The 19584-nt window shown below is 44.1% G+C and overlaps 1 long non-coding RNA gene and 1 other non-coding gene across 2 annotated transcripts in view; both read right to left on the minus strand.

Moving 5' to 3' along the window:
- LOC115032760 overlaps positions 1-18783 on the minus strand; it is a 47426-nt gene extending 28643 nt beyond the window's left edge. Inside the window, exons 1-2 of the long non-coding RNA XR_003838359.1 lie at positions 18694-18783; positions 14678-14767 (exon numbers count right to left, since the gene is read on the minus strand). This is a non-coding gene — a long non-coding RNA (uncharacterized LOC115032760). The remainder of the gene's footprint in view (positions 1-14677; positions 14768-18693) is intronic.
- On the minus strand, positions 878-1012 carry LOC115032817. Its single transcript, XR_003838480.1, has one exon. It is a non-coding gene; the product is annotated as a U8 small nucleolar RNA (small nucleolar RNA).
- Positions 18784-19584: the final 801 nt, after the last annotated feature.

Consider the following 19584-nt stretch of genomic DNA (forward strand, 5'->3'; position numbering starts at 1 on the left):
GATGAAAGGATGGACCATTTAGAGACTGCCGTATCCAGGGATCCATCCCATAATCAACTTCTAAACGCTGACACCATTGCATACACTAGCAAGATTTTGCTGAAAGGACCCAAATATAGCTGTCTCTTGTGAGACGATGCTGGGGCCTAGCAAACACAGGAGTGGATGTTCACAGTCAGCTATTGGATGTATCACAGGGCTCCCAATGGAGAAGCTAGAGTAAGTACCCAAGGAGCTAAAGGGATCTGCAACCCTATTGTTGGAACAACATGATGTACTAACTAGAACCCCGGAGCTCTTGTCTCTAGCTGCATATGTATCGAAAGATGGCCTAGTCAGCCATCAATGGAAAGAGAGGCCCATTGGACTTGCAAACTTTATATGCCCCAATATAGGGGAATGCCAGGGCCAAAAGAATGGGAATGGGTGGGTAGGGAAGTGGGGGGCGCTATGGGGGACTTTTGGGATAGTATTGGAAATGTAATTGAGGAAAATATGTAATAAAAATATAAAAAAAAAAAAAAAAGAACAATGCCTACCAGCTTGCTCCACATGGGTTGTGTATTATACAAGCCAGGACCACCTACCCAGGGGCAGTATCACTCATACTGGGCTGTACATCAACCGTCAGTCAAAAAAAGTCCCATCCACTTATTTACAGGCCAGTAGTATGGAGGCATTTTCTCAGCTGACCTTCCCTCTTCTCAATTAGAGCTAGGTTTGTATCAGGCTGACAACAACCAGCACACCGCCATAGCCACTCTTCCCATTCCACTGCATTAAGTCCCTCCATCTCTCAGCTGCCCCTTTGCACTATAGTTGATTCCCCAGGATGTAACTCAGCCCTTTGAAGACTAATCTCCAACATTTTTTTTTAATCAGATAGGAGCAACCAGGATGTTGTCAGGTCCTAATTGCATGGAAATGCTAATCAGCAGATCATGCAAGCTCCAATCATCATTTTCTACTGCCCTCCGAGAGGAGGAACAGGCAAGGATTAACCTCCTGACCATCTAATCCCCAGTTTTACTGGTCTGTGGCAGCCCTTACCCAGCGGAGGTATCTTTTGATTTCTGGCTAGAAGGGGGCAAGGTAATGGCAATCCTATGGGGGTGAAGGAGGATGTGTTTCTACAAGGCTTGTCTCAAAGTATCCTCTACATACTTGAAGTATTGGGAGGGGGGATGTTGAGGGGAGGGGGAAATGGGGAGAAATTATGAGGAGCCTAGATTTCCTGCTGAGCTGATCTTCCAAAACTTATTGATATCACATTTCCAGATGTGCACACTCATCTACCACTCATCCAATAAGCACAGAAGGAAAGTGAAGACCCAACCTTTATCAAGACCCAACATATAACTAATAGTCTCATGATTCTTCTGCCTACTTCAGGTCATGGAAAGACTACACTGTGGCCACCCAGCTGAGCTTGACTGCATTTCCCAGGAGTCCCTTCCCTGGATGCTACAGTGGTATCTTCATTTCTTTCTTCGCTTTCTTCAACCTAGGCTGGATACAGATGTGGTTCCAGAGTGAAGTGATACTGCAGGTAACTCTCATCATAAGGAAGGAGGCTGTGAGGATCAGGCTGGTCCCATTGTATTCCTTACTTGTTCTAGCATGATCTTGTTCTTGCTCCATGTCTTTTCTTCCTGGCTTTGCTAAAGTCAAATCCAATGCCTTACACAGTCTACATGGACAACATTTAGTGTCAGCAGTTGCAGCAAACCTAATTCCTCTTTGTAAGTCCCTATTCTCTATCACTTACTGTGTCTTATTACCCTAGGGAAGTCCTAAGCAATATAATTAATAGAGTGCAGAGGCTAAGAAGGTATGTCTGGAGCCACAGATCTTGAGTTCAAACCTTAATACTATACAATGATACTTGGTCTCAGCTCTAGGAAATGGGGTCAACAATAATACCTCCCTCATAGTTTTGAGGTATGAATAATTTAATATCTACAAAACAATTGGAAGAGCCTTTTCCACTCATGTGGCACTATTGTTACTGTCATCTCTTTGTCTTTGAAAATAAAACAAGATAAACATATGATTGTATTCACCACCAAAAAGCTGACATGACTTTCTAGGGCCATTTGACTGGCAAGTTACAGAGATGGACTTTAACTCAGTGAGTTTGCTTGCAACTACACTAGGCAAGGGAAAGTTGCCTCTTCTGTTTCTTCCTTTCTAATCCTTTTGAGGAAGCCTCTCTTTGGAAAGCTTCCAAGGCTACAGTTTCATAAGGACCCTTAATCATTTTAATCAAGAACGGAAACATTCATCAACTCATGCCTCTTTAGACAGACTGAAAGAACTCACAGAAGTGATCATTTTTCCTTCAGTGTTCAATCTTTTTCTGAGCATAGCACAAGTTTAGTCTTGACTAATTTAGAATTTCAATTAATTAACGAGTGTTTATTCAGCACTAGTTTCTACCAAATGTTATGCTAAGTGCTGTGAGGTGACCAGGCAGAACGGATATGATAGTCAGAAATCTATTGGACATAAATTTGAAAAACCTACATTGGCCTATTCATCCTGCAGTTTCCTCTTCACCAGAAAAAAGTGTTAAGGGGGTGGGGGTAATCTCTTTTTAGTTATATTTCCATCACTAAGGAAGCTAGGGAAGGAAGGTCTCAAGTTCCAAGTCAGCCTGAGACCAAGGTAGTACAGTGTCAAAAACATGGGGGCTAGGGCTTACCATACACAAAGCAGAAGGCTGGGTGTCCAGAACAGGAAAAAAGATATTTTCACATCCAAATACCTGGATCCTGTGGTTGTAAGCTTACTTGAAAAAGGGTGTTCGAAGAGATTGATAAGGTTTCTAGTCTGTGAATGTCCTACATTATCCATCCAGGTGGCCCCTTTATTCAATGACTATCCTTAAAAGGGGAAATGTGAAAAGACACAGAGAGAGAAAGAGGAGGAAAGGGTTCAAGGGAACAGTCTGGTGTGTGTGACCGGGTCTGAAGGATGGAATTGTTCAAAGCCACTGGTTCTCAGGTTATTCCATCACAAGCCCTATATGTTAGACAAGAAGCCGCAGGATCTGATGTTTACCCTGCTGGGAATTGGTGTTGCTCTGGACTGATCTTTCCTTGGTCCTCTCTGGTTCCTCTCTCACGGAATGAGACTGTTTGTTTGGGGCCATTCAATATCTGAAGTATGCAACGTGTTTGTTTTCAGTTCATAGGGTCTCAGAGCTAAGAGTGTGTCACGAGCCTCAGAGGACACTTTGGATTCTGAAGTCTTGGGACTGTTAAGGACTATGGAGGGCAGGGGGTGTGTGGAGTACTGAGAGATAAAGTAAGTGCCTTTTGCATTCAGACATGAAAATGGGACTTGTGGGATCAAGTGGGGAATCTGTATAAAAATGGAGAGACAGAGCTGGGTGTAAGCACCAGAGTGAACAGGTGAGCATGCGTGCTCTACTCTGCCTCTGGGTGGGATATGCTCAACTGCCTTCCCTTACGATCTCCCCACTCCCACCCCCACTTTTCCTCATGTGTGTGGAGGGAGGAGGGTGTGGTCTTTAGATAGGAAGCCAGGCACAGCACAACCTGGGCTTTTTCACCTGATTCACCTTGCATGGTCACCTGCAGCTAGGAATTCACTTTCAGCTCACAACTCTGGTCTTTGTGGGCATAAGGCCAAGATCTTCATTTCTTTATTAATGCTGGCTAACAACTCTCCTCGGCTCCTTAAAACAATTGTATCTACACAGCTTCCACCATCCACATCACCCGTATCACCAATGTCTCATTGCTCTCTGCTTATCCTCTGTCACACGTCAGATCTCTGCCCTTTTCTTCTCTGATCTTTATCCCCTAATTTAAAGGACTCACAAGATTCTTGGTCCTACCAAGGTGTTCTCCCTTCAGCTGTGCTTTTTAACTTAAGCACAAGATTCAAACTGGTTCAGCTCCTTGTCCAAGTTTCTGTAGACCGTGGGAATAGGGATTTATTTGGCAGACCACCTTAGAATTTTACCCAACTACATTTCTATATTTCTTTTTTCTGTTTTGTTTTTGTTGTTTTGTATTTGAGACAGGGTATCATTCTATAATCCAGGCAGGCCTGAAACTTTCAAAAAATGACTCGTCTCAATAGTACATTCCGTGTGTCTTCCCTTGACAGAAGCGGAGTCTTTAACCTTCAATAATTCTATCCCAAGGGTCAGAGCCCTTGATATCTGCTGAGTTCACAAAGACCCCATCTCCTTACACCATCATCTTGGGGATTAGCTTTGGACATATGCATTTTGGAGGGCATCAAAATTCACTCTGTAGTAGATATTATTATGACGATAAACTATTTTGTAAGTGAAAAGACTAGGTTAGTGGAAAGACCAAAGTAAATCATTTGGAACCACACACACCTAGTATGTAGGGGGATCTTGGAGTGAAGGCCAGGCAGCCCAGCTATAAGCTATTAGTCTGCTATGAAGCACCTGCATTTTTCTGCCTTGTGGAAGGAACAATGAGTCATGAGGAAAGCTGGAACTAGTGGGTGACACACAGCTCCAAGCAAAGGAATTGAGTAGGAGGGAAACAGGACAAAGTGATGAATGGGAGGTGGGAGTACAAAGGGGGGCAAGGGGAGCTGAGGCATTCATCCTCACATAGAGCAAGCATGGCCATCCTCACATCCTCCCAGTGAGTGTGTAGGGTAGACTGAGCGCTGGCTCGGTGAACAGGGGATGTGCTTGTCTGCTTATTGCAGTAACCCTTGCTAATGAGCTCTGTTTTCTCTTAGGCTGCTTTTTCTCTATTGGCAACCTTCATGCACCGTACAAGTCCAGCATACTACTACATGGAAAGGTTCATAGGGTAGTGGAAGCAACCAAATTCAGCATGGGGATGAACCTTCTTGACGTGGGAGCTCCAGCTTCAGGGTAGCCCCAGAGATGATGAGTTGAACTATCTGAGTTCTATCTAAAACACAGACAGATGAGAATAACAAAGGGCTGTCCCTACTCTGTGTATGTGTGTGTTTATGTGAGTACACATGTATGTGATGATACATATGTGTGTATGTATATATGTATGTAAAAGCCACAGGACACCCTCATGTGTTATTCCTTAGGTCTCAGCCACCTTATTTTTTGAGACAAGATCCTACATTCTAGCCCATGACCCGCCTATGCCTGCCAGCTCTGGTGTAAGATTTTAGCCATCATGCCTGGCTTTCTAGCATAGCTTCTGAGATCCAAACTCAGATCCTTATGCTTGAGTGGCAAGCACTTTATCAACTGAACCATTTCCCCAGCCCTGGTTGTTGCATTAAGCCACTAAATTTTAAGGTTGTTACATGGAAATACGTATTTGTACCTAGAAGTCAAGTGCTATCATAATAAAATTCTAAAACATATGTCATTGGCTTCGGGGCTAGTCAGCCTTAAAAGCCTCCCAGAGAATATTAGTGAAAATCTTAAGGGACTTGAGAAGACTATCAATGAGGCATTCAGGGAAATCATGAATATGTTATAGGAGTCTTCATGTAAAAGGGCCCTTTGTGTTATGGTGGCTGAAAGTTTGGCAGCCCTGTAGTCTGCAATAACAGAGCAGAAGAAGGTACTTGATGGTCTCAAGCCAACTGAGAAAGTTCCAAGCAGTACACTAAAAGAGCCATCAGATTTTTTTTTTCTAACTACAATAAAATGTGAGAGGAAAGACAAGGTCAAAAGGCCAGATTTTGTTAGGTTAAAAAATTAACATGCTTTTTATTTCTAAGTCCTCCCAGGTAGAAAATTGTGATTCCAGCCTTAACTAGGATGGTACTATAAGTCCCCAGAGATACCTAAGATGATATTTCCTAGAACTTCATGGGCAGACAAAGGTCTTCTAAGGATTCTAGGGGTTTATCCTAGTAAAGTTGCTCTAGCAAATCAACTTCCTCCAGGAGCACCAGACAGCTTAGAAACACTGAAGCAAACCCAGTAATTATGTTGCTTTCTGTCACTGAGGTTGGGGTGGCCATTTATACAGCAAATGATAACTGTTCCAGGAAAGAGCCACCAGTCCTTGACAACACAGTAATCTCTCCCATTTCAGAACTCATTAATTGACCCTCAGAACTTTACCCAAGGGAACATTCTGGCTATTCTCTGTAACAGGAAGGTCTCTACCTCATTTTGTGGGTTTTCTGAATGTTGGAGCCTGACCTATTCCCAGAGAAGAGTGATGGAGATCACACCTAGGGCCTCAGCCTCAGGAAGGTAGAGGGGGAACTTGTCAGTGGACTAAGAGGGCATATTGCCCTGACCCTAAGGACACCACTGATATTTTCTGAAAGAAACTTCATGCTTTTCTTCTTCCCTTCTCTAAACATGTTCTTGTGAGGCATCTGAGGGTTAGTTTCAGATAACTCACTTAGGGCCTTTCCCCTTTCTGCTGATGGAGAAGCATGGCTACTCCTGTGAGCAATCTGGAGACCATGCCTATCAGATTTGGGTCCCTCCTCGCATCTCCTTCCCAGTGACTGGACAGTCATTGATGGAGCTTCCTCCAGGAAAAAAAATCAGAGAGCCATCTGTCTGGTTTGGGAAGGCAGGAAGTACAGACAACCAATGAAGGGTTTGGGGGTCTCTGCTGGCTCATGTGCTGAGTCGTGAGAATTTGTGAAGCAAGTATAGAGATCAGAAGACCTGGGAAAAGACTACTGGTGTCAGACACACACAGGTAGGCAAGCTTGGAAATACCAGCACAGGTAAGTCAAGACTCTAGCTCTCAGTAGTACACGTCTCCATCCCTTGTGCTCTGAGATGAGAGAATGTGATGGCAAATATTGATTGTCAACGCTACAGGATCTAGAAACACCTAAGAGACAAGCCTCTGGCGCACACCCGTAGGAAGGTCATAGACTAGTTTGAGGTGAGAAGACCTACTCGAAATGTAGTTTGCACCATTCCATGGGATAAAGTCCAAGGCCAAATATAAAGAAGGTGGGTTGGGTCCCAGCATCCACCTCTCTGCTTTCTCACAAATATACACTAGGAGGAGCTGCCCCAGGTCCTGCTGTTGAGGCTTTCCAACTATGATGAACTTTCCCTAGAGCTGTGAGCCAAATGAACCCTGCTCCTTTCATTGGGTGTTTTGAAATGAAACAGCAATAAAGCAACTGACATGGGGAACTCTCTCTCTCTCTCTCTCTCTCTCTCTCTCTCTCTGTCTCTCTCTCTCTCCCAGGCTGTGACTCTGGTTTACTGTTAAGCTCTTTTATCATACTTATAACAAAACTTGGCTGACCCCTATTTTTCTTTGAAATTCTTCCACTGGCCTCTAAGACACCATTGATTTATGTGGTTACCTTCTAAGATGCATTGAATCTCTTCCACCTTATTTAATATACAAGAAAATCAAAGGTCAGGTAACTTAAGATATTCACCAAATGTCTATACTGAGAGACACAGCATCTACTTTCTGATCCATGATCTAAGCAGAGACACCAAACTTATTTAAAACGTATTTCCTTTCTCTTTGTGAAAGTTATTAATATAAAAAGATGCTATAGTAAAATATTAAATTATTAAACAAATAGATCCCTATTTTTTAACCCTAGGGGCTTTAGCTGTATCTATAATGCCATAATTTTTAGTATATGAACCAAGCCTATATTAAAATACTCAGATCTGATAGGTAGCAGATAAATATTTGTTTGTTCTATTTGGCTCTCTATATTTTTATCTTTCATTTGTCTTTATTAAGCCCTAATAATACAGAGCATATTTTATGTCAAAATAATTTAAGTCAATGAATATGGTGGAAACAATAAAACATTTTTGGTTCATCGATCAGTAATCGCAGGAAATAATACATATAAAAACATATACAAACATACACATATACAGATACACACACATATGAATGATGTTTTCTGCTTTATTCTAATGTGTGATTATCTTTTGACCTTTGTATTTCTGGTCTTGATTCATATAGGTACAATACTTTTATAAATTCAATTACTGGATGTAGTACAACTTATGCAATTTGAATTCTATCATCAATCATGAACCTCAATCATGAATACTTTTTGTCTAAAGACGATAATCTTAACAGTTTTTGATGGCTACAGTACACTGTAACTCACTAATCAGTCTTCCTATTGGACCCCACTTCAATCCTTTCTAGCCTTTTGTATTTTCAAAACCACTTTCACAAATTTCTGATGGACATAATTTTTATCTTGTTGTAAAAGCATATACCTTCATATAAGATACAAAATATATTTAATCACAATACTTTTCAAGTATGCCAACCTATAATGTACACATGTATATGCTTTACCTTACTTTGCCCATGTTTAATATGACTACGTATTTGTAGTTTGTGTAGGAATTCTTTCCATTGTTAGTAGATTTGTTTGCATGATAGTTACAGATATTTCAGGTCAGCTATCCAATAAGGAATTTCACAGTCTGAACCCTCGCAATGAAAGAATTTCAATTTGCTATTTATACTGTTGGACTCTTTACTTATCCAAGCAAGGTGTTATCTAAGTCCCCCCATGGGTGCAGTTTCTCATTGCTGTTCATGGGAGACAAGATGCTCAGACTGGAGTAGAAGGGAATGGCAAGGGATGAAAAAGGCAGCAAGGTGGGAAGACAGGGACCCTTTTGGACTCTGCAGCTCAGTGCCCACAGAAGATTATAACACAGCAGCTCAGGAAAAATCCACAGCAGTGCTACTTTTGGTCTTTTTGTTAGACTAGAAATTGAAATTAAGAAGGATGCCTTTGATGAGAAGATACTTAGTAAAGTCCAGCCTTTGGGTTACTGAAATTTGGGCCCATTGTCCCCCTTTTCAAGAACTATCTGAAATTCACAAACTTACCTTAAATGAGTCAGAAACTTCTATGCGTCAGACTGCTTATAAAGCCAAGCCTTTCTTTTCATAACTGATAGGGAAAAGTTCTGCCTTCTCTCAATTTATATGACTAGCGGTCTCCAACAGGGGAAGGGAGCAGAATTGAAGAAAACTTCAGGATTAGTAAGGATCTCAGAGGTCATCCTCAACCTCCCAACATGGAGGTAAAGTCTGCCTGGTGGGCGGGGTCCATACAGCCCTCAGCAGCTGCTGCTGGAGGAGTGTCTGAGTGACCATTCTGCAGCACTCGGTGAGTACAGAGGCTGAACTGGGAGCGCTTTTCCCCTGGAGAAACATAGACCAGAGCAAGAAGGTAAATTGTTCTCCGTCTTGAGCAGCTAAGGCCCAACATAGCACTTGTACCTAGGCCTCATGCTCTCAGTTTATTGTGCATTTACTGAAATTCCTACAAAGACATGAAAGAAAGGGTGGTAGAAGGAGTCTCCCCCAAGAACGCATGATCTAGTAGAAAAGACAAGACATAAATGATAATACCACGATAGTAGTACCCTGAGGAAGGTGGAGGTCAGTGTGTGAAGATGATACGGAGAGTTGGTGGAAAAAAAAAATCAAAGAAATCGTCAAATGTGAGGTGAACTTTAAACACCAAGGCAGCATTTGGGAGAACAGAGGGCATTCTGGGAACAGTAGGTAGTGTGGGCCAAGGGCTAGAAACCTGGATTTCATGAATGCTTGAATGAGAGCAAATGAAATAAGTGTGATGTGTATGTTTTAAGGTGAGTCAGGAAAGGCTAGGAGAAGATGCAATACAAACATTCTCAACATCCCAGTTGCTTAGAACATCAAGAATTAGGCTAAAAGTCCAGTGTGACTTTTCATATTTTCTTCACTCCAGGATTCTGGCTAATGGCTCAGCCACTATTAAGAACTTTGTATCCAATATAATATGTACTATCTATGTAGGGGTTATTCTCTAGATACTGTGACTAGTGGCTACCATGCTGGATAGCATGGATATTAGAGAATATTTCCAGCACTACATTAAGTATCATTGGCAAGCTTGGTCCAGAATAGTGGTCTATAAACTATAGCCTGTGAGCTCAATGTAATCTTTAAATAAAACTTTATTGCAATACAGCTGTGTGCATTGAATTGCACATTATCTTTGATTACTTTCACATGCCGAATGCAGAGTTTAGAAACTATAGCCAAGACCATATGGCCTGTAGCACTGAATATACTCACTGTAGAAGTTAGTGAAGATCAGATGGAGACCATACCCCAGTTGCTCAGAGGGGGAAACGTGTTCATCTCGGTCCTTGACCCCTTGACCACAGCTGCTACTTGTCTGGCTTAGCAGTAGGGAGTCGGGAAGTACAAATACTCACCTTTTTTTCAGAAGGAAAAGAAAGGGGAAGCCTTTGCCTTGAACGACAAGCACAGGGTTAGATGCCGCTCAGAAATATAAGCAGGGTCTAGAGGACCCAGAAGCTTGAATGTTCTCTTAAAAGAAGCGGAACATTACCAGGATGTGGGGAAGAAGACAGGAATAAGGTCCAAAAGTGCATTGTAAGGGGGCTGTTGGATGGACTGGGGTAACTACTCTAGAAGGAAGGAAGCCAGGAAAAATAGAGTAAAATAGAGAAAGAATCCATAAAGACTTTCTGAGAACTCTGGAATGCTTCCCAGGGTGACCTAGTCCAAAGGCAATGCAACAGTGCTCTTCCTGGGACCAGCTCATGTCCACAGAGCTGAATTAAAGGAGCAAACATCTCCATGAGCATTCCTTTCCCCAGTCCAAGACAGAGTGCTTAACTCTCCCAACATAGCCACGAACTAGGTACAACTGTGTGAGTGTGTATGCTCATGTGTGTGGGTGCACCTGCACTTTTGTGCACGTGCATGTGAAGACAAGAAGACAACCCTAGACACTGCCTCTCTTTACTTTTGAGACATGATCTCTCACAGACCTGGAAGTCACCAGCTAGGCTAGGCTGACTGACCAGCAAGTCTCTTGATCCTTCTGTTTGGGCTCACAGTGCTAGGATTACAACTATACACCACCACTCAATTCTTATATTAAAGATGGGTTTGGGGTGTTGAATTTAGGCCCTCAAGCTCCCAAGACAAGCTCTTTATTGTCTGAGCCATCTCCCCAGCCCACTATGAATACAATTTTATCCTCATTTGCCATATGAGGAAACAGGTTGAGCAGGATAAATCACTTGTCCAAGGTCACACACTGAGCAAGGGATAGCACAGAGATTCAAAGCCAATATTCTGCTTCTCCACAATCCTGTGCCCAGAGTAGAGAGTGCCCGGAGCATCCACCACTGTGCACCCTAGCTGGCCATCTTTCTACATCCTCCATCCAGCTCTCATGACTTTCTAGCAAACTGTCCAAATGGAAGGATTATGTGGACTGTTGCTTTTTATTCTCCAAACACATTAAGTGATTTTGTCTGGAAATGTTTTACAAGCCCCAATTACGCCTCCTACATTCCCTCCCCAGTTCGGCCCAGGTCCCCAGCCAGGACTGTAAAAGAGCTTTTTCTTCTCTGGAAAGCTCTTAACTCCCTGCCCCCAGAGAGGGCCAGTCCTCCCTTGTCTGGGAACAGCAAAGCTCCCGTCCTGGCTCACGGGGAGTTTTTAGACCGACCGTCATGTCTCAGTCGGGCCCCTGTTCTTTTCATAGGGCTCTTTAATTAGGTTCAGAAACATGTTTATGATCCTGAGAACCAGCCCGTGTTATATTAGGCAAGTTCAAAGCTTCATTTCTCCCAATAACTCTCAGAACATTTCAGTAAACTCGGATGCCTGGGACTCAGCCATTTCTGAACAAAATCAGACCACGAGCAAATAGTATCCTGGCCTGGGCAGCTTTGGGATGAAGGGTAGGCTTGGAACTTGTGCAGACCAGGGCTCCAGTTGGGCCCCACCCACTGCTGGCCCCATGACCTCCAGGCCATTAACTTCTCTCATCTTTAGAGCACAGAGTGAGAATAGTGGCTCTGATCATTATAAAGACTCAGTGATAGGTAAATTTAGTTCTCTTCCAATTATGAGCACAGGCGTGAGGAGAGAGCTGAAGTAGTTAAAGGCTTATTTAGCACACAAGCAGAAGAACCTGAGTTTTAATCCTCAGCACCTAGGGAAAAGGCAGGTGTAGTGGCACAGAGACAGACAGGTGGATGATCAGAGCTCTCTGGCCATCTATATTTCCCATTCCATTCAGTGAGAAACTGGGTCTCAAAATCCAGGTGAAGTGCAATAGAGGAAGGCATTCAACACTGACAGACTGGCCTCTTGCAGCTGCACATATATATGTGTGTACAAAAGGAGACATAAACACAGATACACACACAGACATACACAGACACACAAACATGCATGCATGTGCGCAGACACAGACAGACACAGACAGAGCCACAGAGAAAGAGACAAAGAGAAAAGGAGAGAAAGAATGCTTACACAACAATTCTAAGCACCACAAGATGCAGTGGTTTACATCTTGTAATCCTAATTGTTTAGAAGATAGAAGTAGGAGGATTAGGGGTTCTAGACCAACCTCAGCTATGTTGTGAGTTGAGCAGCCTGTGCTAAGTCAAAATCTATTTCAAAAACCAAATGAGCAAACAAAAAGTTCTGCACATTAATTTAATGTTAATCAATGAAGACATCTAACATTTGAACTCAGGAAAGTTGCCACTTAGCTAACATAGCGTGCCTTAGTTTCCAACTTCACGATAACCTACAGGTCTGTCTCCAACATATTGTTTTACACGAGGTATTTGCCATTGGTTTTGCATACTATGCTGAATATTTTGTTGTTATTGTTTCTTTGTGTGTGTGTGTGTACTGAAAGTAATGAAGCTGGGTCCTTGCGGCTGAGATCAATCAAGGATGACTTAGTACAGGTGTTTGTGTTAGTGGAGTTTGTCTGGTACAGGATTTACACACAGTGCCTATAAGCATGAATCTCAGCAACTCACACCACATTTCCCTGGCCCCAAGTGGCAGCAAAAAGAAAGAAAGCAGGTCACACTGCCTTCTGGGCCTGTCTCCATTTTGCAATAAGTATATTGCACCAGGGGAATTTCTTGGAGCTGCTTCTTGCAAGCTGCTCTTGCACAAAGGGTCTCTTGCTCTGTGTGTGTGTGTGTGTGTGTGTGTGTAAAATATCTTATTAGAATATGATTCATGTGTCAATTATGTTCAGTAGGTTTTAGCATATCTGTAAAGTCACACAAACCACTCTGGCAAATGCATGAAGTTGTATCTGTCGAGACATGATTCACACATCATTTGCTGCATCCAGTGAGTTTTGCTACAGCTGGAAACACACACAGCCCTCCCTGTAGTGAAACTTCCCACCTTGTCAGCCCCAAAGGGCCTGAATATTTACTAGAAGGCCTCTCTATCCCCACCCCCGGACAAGCACTCATCTACTTCTTGTCCTGAATTCTCCTTTTCTGAAATTTCCTATCAAGGGGATCCCTCACTCTGTGTTCTGGGAACCTGGCTTCTCTCACTTAGCAGAATGGCCCAGGGCTCACCCACTCTGCAGCCTATATCTGGGCCTGTGTACTTCCCATCTGTCCTTTTCTGGCCTCACCCTGCCTGCTTGGTGGCCACAGGCTCACCTCTCTTTGAGGCTTCCCTGGCATTAGGCCCACACCTCTGGAATGCTCCACACACTGAGCAGTTGCCTGCACAGGCAATCCCAGAGGTGCGCAACCCCCTCAGCCCACTCCCTCCCCGCCCCAGGAAACACATTTCTCAGCCCTTTCCACAATTTGAAAGGTTTTAAGACAAACTGACCTGCCGCTGACAGCACTAATTCCTTTCTTCCTCTCCAATGCTCCTGTCTCTTCTCTCTTCTCTCTCTCTCTCTCTCTCTCTCTCTCTCTCTTTCCCTAAAGGAATTTTCTTAGATGTGTGTATGGTTTTCCCTGCTTTTAGCTGTCACTTTGGTATGGGGATTGATGTTGAGTAGTACTTACACTCCAGCTCTGTTGCACCGACTTTATATATACAAGATCTCCCTCACTTTCCACGGGGTGGTCATTATTACGTCCATACTGTAATAATGACCCTGAGACTCAGGGAAGGCTGGGAGTCACCCCAGGCCTCTCCCAGGAAACAGAGAACTTGAACCCTTGTCTTTTTGACTTGTTCTGCTGACCCAGAGACCAAAATCAGAGAACACCTGGTAGTAGTGCTAACAATTTCTTCCAGAGCCTTCTCTGACTTGCAGCTGCATCGCAGGAGTCTGTAGCCTGCAGCAGGCTCAGTCATGTCTAAGGCTCTGGGAAATGTGACTGGTTAAAGGCCTGTTATCTATCATCTCATGAACTCCTCAGACTCTGTAGCTCTAGCAGAGCTTACACAGAATACTGACTTAGCAAAAAAATATTGACTAAGGCAAGAATCTAGGAAACTGTGTCATAATCCATGCCAGGTTGCTTTGGAATGAAGGAAGCAACTGAGGCTTAGGGTTGCTAAGCAGCCAAATCTCACACAAGCAGCAAGAGAAAGAGCTGGTATAATTCAAGCATCAAGACCAGATGGCATGGGGGTCTTGTAGGACCCCAGAATTCAATCAGTGCTAAGTGCCTCCCAGTTAGTGACTCTTTCAGAACTGAAGGTTGAGGCCTGGGGTGATGGCTCACATCATCCCAGAACTGAGGAAGCAGAAGCAGGTGGATCTCTATGTGTTCCAGGGCAGCCTGGTCTACACACCAAGTTCCAGGAGAGAGGGAGAGAGGGAGAGAGGGAGAGAGAGAGAGAGACTCAAGACTGACCAAGGACAGCATAACATCATATGTTTACATGATTGTTAACCGTACCTGTGTCTTTTCACTTCCTGTCCACAACTCTTGGCAGACAATTCCTGACTTTCCTCCCTCAGGAACTTCCGGTTGCAGAGCCAGGGGTTCCTGCGGGGTTAGGGAGGAAGTTTAGGACTCAGGGGACTGCCCCAGTCCATCCTTGAGTTAAACTCTTCCTTTCCAGTGGAAACTGGAAATCCCCACTTCCTGCTCTGTCCCTTGGCAAACTCCCCCGCAGGGCCTTCCAGGCCACACTTCCGACTGCTCCTGAGAGGTCCTGGCTCACTCAGCTCCTCTCCTGGCTCCATGGCCCTTCCTTATGAAGATGAGAGCTAGGGCAAGGACCAGCTGGGTTGGGCTTCGGTACCCACTCTGTCACTTGAGTTCTTACTTACAAAAGACAAGCTGTCTAACATTTCCAAAGAAGACATAGGAATAGCCAACAGGTACTCGAAAAGAGGCTTAGTATCCCTGGGTGCCAGGGAAGTAAATATCCAACCCCCAATGAGAGATCAACTCACACTTATTAGGTTGGCTATTATTTTAATAGATTAAAAAACCAAACAAACACGTGTTGGAGATGTGGTGGTACTGAAATTCTTGTGCACACTTGCTAGGAATGCAAATGGCATAGCAGCTGTGGGGAACAGTGTAGATGCTACTTACAAATTAATCCCACCTCTTGGTCTCTATCCAAAATAATTGAAATCAGAATCCCAAAGAGATATATGCACTCCTATGTTCATTGAGATACTGTTTATAATAGCACAAATGTGGAAACAACCTAAATTTTCATTACTGAGTGAATGATTAGAGAAAATGTAGTGTGTGTGTGTGTGTGTGTGTGTGTGTGTATGGAGATTCTTCAGCCATAAAAATAGAGGAAATCCTGAAAAACTCAAAGACATGGTTGAACCAGGAAGATATTATATTAACTGAGATAAGCCATCCAGCGAAGGGCAAACTGTGGATTGCCACATCTGGGAGGGATCTGAAACATTTGTACAAGCTGGAAATGTAGATAGAGGGCTTGCCCAGCATAGTCAAAGCCCTGGGTTTGATCCACAACACTGCAATAAATTAGGCATGGAAACATACACCTGTTATTCCAGAACCTGGGAAGTAGAGGCAGGCGGATCAGAAGTTCAAAGTCATCCTTGGCCAAGTATCCAGTTTGAGGCTAGCTTGGGCAAAAAAAAAAAAAAAAAAAAAAAAAAAAAAAAAAGTAGCATGCTTACGTACAAATGGTGTGATGGTGGCTTTCCTGGACAGAGGGTCAGAGAAAAAGGAAGTGATTAATGGTCTGACCTTCCAAACATGCTGCCTAAATAACATGTGTAGATCCACTGTATAACATGCATTTATATTTAACAATACAGGATTGAACACCGAAAGTGATGGAGAGTTTTGCTTTTGGCTTTTTGAGACAGGGTCACTCTGTAGCTGAGGCTGGCCTGGATTTGCTATGTCCTTAAACTCAAAATCCTCCTGCCTTGGGTTTTTGAGTCTTGGGATTACAGGTGTCCATTAGCGTGTCAACTTCTAAAATTTGTTTCTGTGGTGCATTTGTGGTAAGTGTTCTTATAACATAAGAACAACCCAAAAGGTTTGAAGGACCATGAGTGAAGTTCAGCATGTTTTGAATGTCTCTGTTGCAGTGACTGGACCGTGGTATCATGGGTCCTTGCTCCATCCAAACTTATTTTCTGTTAAATATCTATAGTGCGATTTATGTTAATGATACCACACTCTAAGCTAGTTCTACAACTGGCCTGTCAAAAGTATACAAATGGGACTGGAGAGAGAGTTCATTCAATAAACTGTTTGCCTTGAAAACATGGGGACCTGAGTTCAAGTCTCCAGTTTGATCCCCCAGTGCCCGCATTAAATGATAGGTGTGGTGGTTTGTCCCTGCAGTCACCTGGGAAGCAGAGACAAGTGAATCCCTGAAGCTTGCTGCTCATCCAGTCTATACTACTCAATGGCCAATAAGAGACTGTCTCAAAAAGAGGTGTGGTGGGGGAGCGTTGAGGTGGTACAGTGGGCAAAGGTGCTTGCCTCCAAGCCTGATGACATGAGTTCAATTCCCAGTCCCTACATGGTAGAAAGAGGGCCAACTCCTATAAGTAGTTGTCCCCTGACTTCCCCACATACCTGTATGCATATACACACACAAATAAATAATCACAATTTCCTTTGAAATTGATGAAAAAAGCAGACAGTGTATCTGAGGATGTTTGTGGTTGTTCTGTGGCTTCTACTGATTCCACAGGCACCCATGCCCATATACACACATATACACAAAGACCACACACACACACACACACACACACAGAGTACATAAATAATGGCATAGGCAGCCCAGTCCCTTTACCTTCCCTGTAGACATCTTTCCACCTCTCCCCCTCTGTCCCTCCCAATCTAGCTGTGTTACTTCAGAGTCCTTAGAATACCAGCTGACTCAGTCTCCTCCAGATCCTGAGGCTTTTCTAACCTAAGGATATATTTCTTTACATATATATGGTTATCTATTATATATATGGATATATGTCATAGCAGCTGATATCCTTGAGAGCTCACGTTTTGCCTAGAGGCTTTGTTCCATTTGATGCCCCCTGTGGACTCTCGTGGATTTAAGACATCAGTGTTTACTGAGTGAATAGATAAATAAGCATAGACACCTTCAAGCTCAAGGGATGCTGATGCTCTGGGTGCTGACTGAGGAGAGTGGGCACCTTTGTTCTGTCTCCTTTGCCCCTTTCCCCTCCCCCATACTACCCCCATCTCCCTTTCCATGTTTTCATTTTTACTCCCAACTGTGTCCTAAAGGGTAGGGCAGATCATCTGACACCCCCCCACACACACACACACAACATAGCAGACAGCACAGTCCTCCTGTGCCTAGGTAGGTCTGCAGCCCAGCACTGCTCAGAAGACCTCCTCACTGCCTCTAACTTCTTAAGCGTCCACATGATGCTTCTAATGCTGCTTGGACAGAATAAAAACACTCTCTCTCTCTCTCTCTCTCTCTCTCTCTCTCTCTCTCTCTCTCTCTCTCTCTCTCTCTGTTCCCCCCCCCCTCTCCTTCTGGATTGGAATTTGCTCCCACCCTGATTAGAGTCTAGTAAAATGAACCCTGAGCAGGCCTGCTTCTCTCAGCAAGCCAAGCTAACCCAAGGACAGTCATTAACTTGTTTTTCTAAGTAATCCTCTGCTGAAAGCTGTGAGCAGCCTGTGCTGGACAAAAGCAGGGCTTTCCAGCACACACGCGCACACACACACACACACACACACACACACACACACGAATACCCTAGACTTGCCGGCTCGAATAAAGACAGACAGTTTCTATGGAGGAGGAGGGCCGCTGAAGAGCCTCTGTGGCTGGCTGGCTGGCTGCAGACCGCACAGGAGAAGCAGTGCAGAGCAAGCCTCACTCAGCCAGCTGTGTCAGCTTCTGTCACGTGTGGAGACGATTGCATCTGCCCACCACTCACTAATGTTCCCATCTTTGTGGTCAACAGAAGAGACTGCCCTACTTACCACATCAGATTGACAATGGAAGTGGCCCTTGGGTTTTGGAAGCACACATGTTATTATATGTCCTGTACCAGATAAGATCCCCAACAGCAGAGCCGCTCCTGTGGGGCCCCTCCTACTTATCTCTTTCCTCCCAGTTCTCCATCCATGTCTTCTTATCATCCCTCAGTCCTCTTAGGTTCCTAACTGCCAAGTTTGTGTTTGTGTAGTCTATTCCTTATGCACAGGGTGGCCTTCTCCATCTTTTCCTACAAGGAATTCACACTAGCTTTCAAAGCAGCTCACATATGCCAGCCAGGACACACTGTTTCCCAGCAGGTGGCTATCTGGGCAGATATTCAGTGGCAGAGCCCTTGCCTAGCACACCCCAAATCCTGAGTGGGTCTCCTCTCCAGTATCCAAAAGCCAAACACCCACCTCCACCTCAGCATTTAGCATGCTGTGGGGTCTCTAGGTTGTCTTGTGAGACATGACACAAGGCTACACACCCTCACCCGAGATCATCTGAAAGCTGACCCGAAGACCCTTAATGATTCCAAAGAGTGGTCTTCTCTTACTCCGGAAGTGGTCAGATCTTGGCAACAGCAAACTTCCTGGGGGGAAAGAGTCTTTCTTAGCACCTGTCTTTGGCAGTTTGTTTGTTTGTTTTCTTTCTAAGAATATATTGTGTGCCCTTTCTAGTCTGCTATACCCACAAATTCATCTCTTCTCTCCAACTTCAAGGGTCCCAGCGTGCAGTCGTTGATAGACAAATACACGCACAGCTGCTGCCTCAGAGACCTGAAGCCTGGAAGCCTTCACCACTGGCCTATTTCTCCCCTTAAAATGTCTGAAAAGGCTTCCAGAAGGAGGCAGCGGCTGGTCCAGCCTAATGAAGATTGGAGGTTTTTTCGGGAGTGGGAGTAAGTTCAGACCATGACCACCAAGCTTTTATATCCTCTCTCTTAACCAGTAAAGTACCTCCTGGAAACTATGACGGGCCTTGGCAGACCTGTGGGTCTTTTGCAGGCAAAGACATGTTCCTAACAGGCTTGGAATCTGAGCCCTCCACCCCCAAAAGTAACAAACATAAAATTAGGTACAATTTTTTTCCTTCTGCCTACCATATGGCCAGCACTATTCAGAGGTTGATATGGACATTTTAACCAAATAATTACTGTGACTTCTCAATCCTCCCCACCCCGTGTCTGAGTGAAGCAAGTGGCACTTCCTTTAGCTACGCTGTAAATAAACAACACACAGTGGGTGCCTGGTCCGGGAAACAACAATGTCACCAGGAAAATCATTCACCTAGACAAGCACCTGCTGCTAGAAGCACTTTGCTGTGGCGTCCATTATCACCAGCCCAAGCGTGACAACAGCCAACCAGCCCTGACCCAGGAAAT

Source organism: Mus caroli, chromosome 12 (genome assembly GCF_900094665.2).
Source record: "Mus caroli chromosome 12, CAROLI_EIJ_v1.1, whole genome shotgun sequence".
NCBI lineage: Eukaryota > Metazoa > Chordata > Mammalia > Rodentia > Muridae > Mus > Mus caroli.